Source organism: Erpetoichthys calabaricus, chromosome 3, assembly GCF_900747795.2.
Source record: "Erpetoichthys calabaricus chromosome 3, fErpCal1.3, whole genome shotgun sequence".
Lineage (NCBI taxonomy): Eukaryota > Metazoa > Chordata > Cladistia > Polypteriformes > Polypteridae > Erpetoichthys > Erpetoichthys calabaricus.
Window position 1 is genome coordinate 21,243,556 of NC_041396.2, and position 6,560 is coordinate 21,250,115.

Consider the following 6,560-nt stretch of genomic DNA (forward strand, 5'->3'; position numbering starts at 1 on the left):
GAAAGGTCACAGTGTTAGGAGGCTGTATTTCCTTAATATGAGCAGTGACATCCTTCACATCTTCTACAACTCTGTGATGGCCAGGGTGGTTTTCTACACTGTGGTGTTCTGGGCTGGTAGCGTCACTTTAGGAGGGTCCCACCAAATCAACAAGCTTATTAAAAGAGCAGAGTCAGTTATAGGATACACTATGGACTCCCTGGAGGTAGTGGTGAAGGTAAAAATTAATACAAAAGTGAATGCTGCACATCTTCTCTCTGACACTCCAACACTGAGACCAATGAATTAACTGAGTTCTCAGTTTAAACTGCCAGCTTCACAGGTAGCCTATGACGACAGTGAAAATCTAGTTTTATTCTTACCAAGACAGCTTCATAAACATATGCATTTCATTTCAATTATTGAAATAAATTGACAAACTTAATATAATCAGAAAATTTAATGAAACTGAAATATAATCTTTTTTTTTAAATATTCACACTTGACTCCTATTTACAGTAGTCTTGCAGTATTATTATTCAATTAATGCAAACCACAAGTGTTTTTCCAGTTAATGACAGATTATGGAGAACTTTTTTAGCAAGCAAAAGTGAATCTAGTAGATGGTGGTGAACAATCATATTTGCCAAGTTTAATATAAACCCATGTGGGAGATAACTATAATTTGAATTAAATTAGCCTTTTGTAATGCATTCTTGTGTGGCAGTCCAGTTGTTGTTTTGATAATTTAATTTTATTTCATTGCATTCATGTGTCCTATAGAATGCCACTTGAAGGATTATTATTACTGGTATTATTATTGTTAGCATTATTGCTGTTTATCTTGTTATTGTTGGTTTATTATATATGTTGCAGCCTATAATTTTTGCATCTCCCCCCTCCACTCCTCCTCCCATGTTTATGACAAGTCCGCCCTGATGAAAACAAAACTAAATCTACTAACCTACAACTGAAGAAAATAAAGAAATGAGAACGTTTTGGGTAGAGAGCCTATAAGAAGCTCATTTCTGTGTATACTGAGATAAGGAAGACAATGTGCAGGTCATCAGGTATTAAGACCAAATATTTCTAATATGCAAAAATAAAGAAACAATATATAATCCGACCGTTGTATTGAGCCAGAGTGTTCATAAGTCACAGTCTATATTGTTTAAAAATGTGCTACCACCCAAGGTGACTTCCAATACTGATGCTCTGTGCAAGAGAGGACAGAGCCAACTATACTTCAAAAGAAGGCTGGCGTCCTTCAACATCTGCAATAAGATGCTGCAGATGTTCTATCAGACGGTTGTGGCGAGCGCCCTCTTCTATGAGGTGGTGTGCTGGGGAGGCAGCATAAAGAAGAGGGGCGCCTCACGCCTGGACAAACTGGTGAGGAAGGCAGGCTGTATTGTAGGCATGGAGCTGGACAGTTTGACATCCGTGGCAGAGCAATGGGCACTGAGCAGGCTCCTATCAATCATGGAGAATCCACTGCATCCACTGAACAGGATCATCTCCAGACAGAGGAGCAGCTTCAGCGACAGACTGCTGTCACCGTCCTGCTCCACTGACAGACTGAGGAGATCGTTCCTCCCCCAAACTATGCGACTCTTCAATTCAACCGAGTTTTTGGGGTTTATCACTCTGTAATTTAATATTGTTTTTTATCAGTATACTGCTGCTGGACTATGTGAATTTCCCCATGGGATTAATAAAGTATCTATCTATCTATCTATCTAAATGGAATAACTAGCCCTGCCTGAAAGTTCATTTGTAATTTTAATCCTGCAATTGAGTGCATTTTTAATGACAAAACAATGGCCAAATACTTTAATACATTGCATTCTGAGTTGCCTTCTCCAGTCATATTTCTGATGTTACCGATCAAAACTCAACTGCAGATACTGAAGAGATTGTCATGGTGAGAATCTCTTGCAGCGTGCACACTAGTAGCTTATAAATATACTGTAGGTGTTGTTTGCTCTGCACATTTAACAGTAAGCAGCATCTCTAGCTGTGCTGTATGCAAACCATTAAGTATCTGCATATAAGTACAGGGAAAATGTGTCTGATTTTTCCCAACTTTGCCTGGATTGCTCATTCATCACAAATATGCCTGATTATTCTTTTTTGCCTGCTAGTTCTGAAAATAGTGTCAGACTGTGCTATGATTCAGCAAGAGTGAAAATTCATGTTGCTCAATGTCAACTTTTTTTTCTTCTTTGAATTGGAATTTGTTAATGAAATATTTATTATGCCGCAGAATGTCTCAAATCACTATAACAGTTTTTATGTTACAGCTAAACTAAATTTTACAGAAGTAAGGGTAGCAGGGTTGTGCATGTAAGACAATAAAAACATCTGGGTCACTTTTATAGCCACTTAGGAGGGAATTTACATGTGGGCTTTCATCTACAGCAGGGGTGTCCAACTCCACTCCAGCTGGGCTGCAGTGGCTGCAGGTTTTCATTCTAACCATCTTCTTAATTAGTGACCAGTTTTTGCTGCTAATTAACTTTTTTTTCCTCAGTTTTAATTAGCTTGACTCAGACATCTTAGTTGTTCCTTTTTCCTTAATTAGCATCCATCCATCCATTTTCCAACCCATTGAATCTGAACACAGGATCACGGGGGTCTGCTGGAGCCAATCCCAGCCAACACAGGGCACAAGGCAGGGACCAATCCCGAGCAAGGTGCCAACCTACCGCAGGACACACACAAATACACCCACACACCAAGCACACACTAGGGACAATTTAGAATCGCCAATCCACCTAACCTGCATGTCTTTGGACTGTGGGAGGAAACCGGAGTGCCCGGAGGAAACCCACGCAGACACGGGGAGAACATACAAACTCCACGCAGGGAGGACCCGGGAAGCAAACCCGGGTCTCCTAACTGCGAGGCAGCAGCGCTACCACTGCACCACCGTGCCGCCCCCTTAATTAGCAGCCAAACAATAATGAGAAACAAAACGAGACACCACACAACCAGCTAACCACAGTACCTGAAAATAAAGTACGGTGAAGGTCTCAGTAAGGTTAATCTGCTCAGGTCACCAAAACATTTTAACGGTGTTCTTAGAAAAAACAGAAAATCAACATATTTGGAAAGCCATGGAATTAAATAACGGGTTTAATTAACAGCAAGAATCGGCTTCTCATTAAGAAACTGGTTGGAGTTTGAAGCCCTAATTTAGATGGTCATCTGTCCATAAAATCAGGGCTATTAAAATGAAGGGAAAAGTGGTCTCGTCCGTTGCGAGAGATGGATGTCTGAAGTGGAGCTCCTTTAGCAGCAGTGTTATTTTTTAATATTATTTCTTTATTATCCTGAGATATCCTGTATTTATCCAACCCGAGGGTTCTATTGCAGTATATGCAAGCATATATAAACATGGTCGGTAAGAAAGGGGCTCAGAAAGAAATGGAAAAAGAAAACTAAAGCTACATCCAAACCCAGAGCAGCAAGTCCAAGTTCAGTCTCAAGGTATGGCCTTTCAGAGACTGATCTGGAACAGATGGGCCCTGACTCCTCAGGACCACGGTCCACTGCATCGTCTCCAGTTGAGAGCGAAACGGGGAGTGAATGTGTGAGTGACGCAGGTCACAATAGCTCACCGATTGGAGAAGATCATTTGAAACTGGAAAAGGCCTTGCAGTCTGCGCTTTCACCTACTCCATGTGAGCCGGGAACATCGGCTGTAATCTATAACTATATCTTAACTACAGGGTCACGGGGGTCTGCTGGAGCCAATCCCAGCCAACACAGGGCGCAAGTCAGGAAACAAACCCCGGGCAGGGCGCCAACCCACCACAGGGCACACACACACACACACACACCAAGACCAATTTAGGATCACCAATGCACCTAACCTGCATGTCTTTGGACCATTGGAGGAAACCGGAGCACCCGGAGGAAACCCACACAGACACGGGGAGAACATGCAAACTCCACGCAGGGAGGACCCGGTAAGCGAACCCGGAATCTCCTTACTGCGAGGCAGCACCTCCCGTTCTCATTTTCCATGAAATCATCAGAAATTCATCATAATTTAGAATATCAGGGGGTACATTTTTTTTACTTTTACACTTTTTTTTCATTAGCTCTAAATGAAGAACCTGCCTGCACTTGTCTTAAAATAAAATCCCAAACCAGTACCATCCAAAGACAGGAAATCACACTAAAGAGTCCAAAAGCCTTCTGGTTTCAGTTCAGACTTTTATTAAAGTTAATTAAAAGCCGTGCTCTATCCATGGAGAAAGCCACCGTTCCTGAGCATGAAGACACTTTTATACATAACATAGATAAGAAACTTTGATACACCTGCTATGCTGATGGGCAACACCTAAAGGCATTTTGTCATCTTTGTGCAATCGCCCTTGAGTCATGCCCATTTTATTAGGTTATGCCCATTTATGCTCATTGTCTATTATATTAATGGCTGAAGCATGTTTGACATTTTGCTGTCTTTGTTGGCATCCTCTTCAACCAGGCCGCCTTATTGATAATCCACTACCCAGTCTTTGGTATTGGCTTACAGGGTGTCGTTTTACATTGCTGTAGTGGTAACATGTAAGGATAGATAGATAGATAGATAGATAGATAGATAGATAGATAGATAGATAGATAGATAGATAGATAGATAGATAGATAGATAGATAGATAGAGTTAGGTCCATAAATATTTGGGCAGAGACAACTTTTTTCTAATTTTGGTTCTGTACATTACCACAATGAATTTTAAATGAAACAACTCAGATGCAGTTGAAGTGCAGACTTTCAGCTTTAATTCAGTGGGGTGAACAAAACGATTGCATAAAAATGTGAGGCAACTAAAGCATTTTTTGAACACAATCCCTTCATTTCAGGGACTCAAAAGTAATTGGACAATTGACTCAAAGGCTATTTGATGGGCAGGTGTGGGCAAGTCTGTCGTTATGTCATTATCAATTAAGCAGATAAAAGGCCTGGAGTTGATTTGAGGTGTGGTGCTTGCATGTGGAAGATTTTGCTGTGAAAAGACAACATGCGGTCAAAGGAGCTCTCCATGCAGGTGAAAGAAGCCATCCTTAAGCTGAGAAAACAGAAAAAAAACATCTGAGAAATTGCTCCAATATTACGAGATAGATAGATAGATAGATAGATAGATAGATAGATAGATAGATAGATAGATAGATAGATAGATAGATAGATAGATAGATAGATACTTTATTAATCCCAATGGGAAATTCACATTCTTCAGCAGCAGCATACTGATACAATAAATAATATTAAATTAAAGAATGATAATAATACAGGTGAAAAAAACAGACAATAACTATGTATAATGTTAAATATTAACGTTTACCCCCCCTGGTGGAATTAAAGAGTCGCATAGTTTGGGGGAGGAACGATCTCCTCAATCTGTCTGTGGAGCAGGACAGTGACAGCAGTCTGTCGCTGAAGCTGCTCTTCTGTCTGGAGATGACATTATTTAATGGATGCAGTGGATTCTCCATAATTGATAGGAGCCTGCTGAGCGCCCTTCGCTCTGCCACAGATGTTAAACTGTCCAGCTCCATGCCAACAATAGAGCCTGCCTTCCTCACCAGTTTGTCCAGGCGTGAGGCGTCTTTCCTCTTAATGCTGCCTCCCCAGCACACCACTGCGTAGAAGAGGGCACTCGCCACAACTGTTTGATAGAACATCTGCAGCATCTTATTGCAGATGTTGAAGGAAGCCAGCCTTCTAAGGAAGTATAACCGGCTTTGTCCTTTCTTGCACAGCGCATCAGTATTGGCAGTCCAGTCTAATTTATCATCCAGCTGCACTCCCAGATATTTATAGGTCTGCACCATCTGCACACAGTCACCTTTGATGATCACTGGGTCTATGAGGGGTCTGGGCCTCCTAAAATCCACCACCAGCTCCTTGGTTTTGCTGGTGTTCAGGTGTAGGTGGTTTGAGTCGGACCATTTAACAAAGTCATTGATTAGGTCCCTATACTCCTCCTCCAGCCCATTCCTGATACAGCCCACGATAGCAGTGTTATCAGCGAACTTTTGCACATGGCAGGACTCCGAGTTGTATTGGAAGTCCGATGTATATAGGCTGAACAGGACCGGAGAAAGTACAGTCCCTTGTGGCGCTCCTGTGTTGCTGACCACAATGTCAGACGTGCAGTTCCCAAGACGCACATACTGAGGTCTGTCTTTAAGATAGTCCACGATCCATGCCACTAGGTATGAATCTAATCCCATCTCTGTCAGCTTGTCCCTAAGGAGCAGAGGTTGGATTGTGTTGAAGGCGCTAGAGAAGTCTAGAAACATAATTCTTACAGCACCACTGCCTCTGTCCAAGTGAGAGAGGGATCGGTGTAGCATATAGATGATGGCATCTTCCGCTCCCACCTTCTCCTGATATGCAAACTGCAGAGGGTCAAGGGCGTGTTGAACCTGTGGCCTAAGGTGGTGAAGCAGCAGCCTCTCCATGGTCTTCATCACATGTGATGTCAGAGCAACAGGCCGAAAGTCATTCAGCTCACTAGGACGTGATACCTTTGGGACTGGGGTGATACAAGATGTTTTCCAAAGCCTC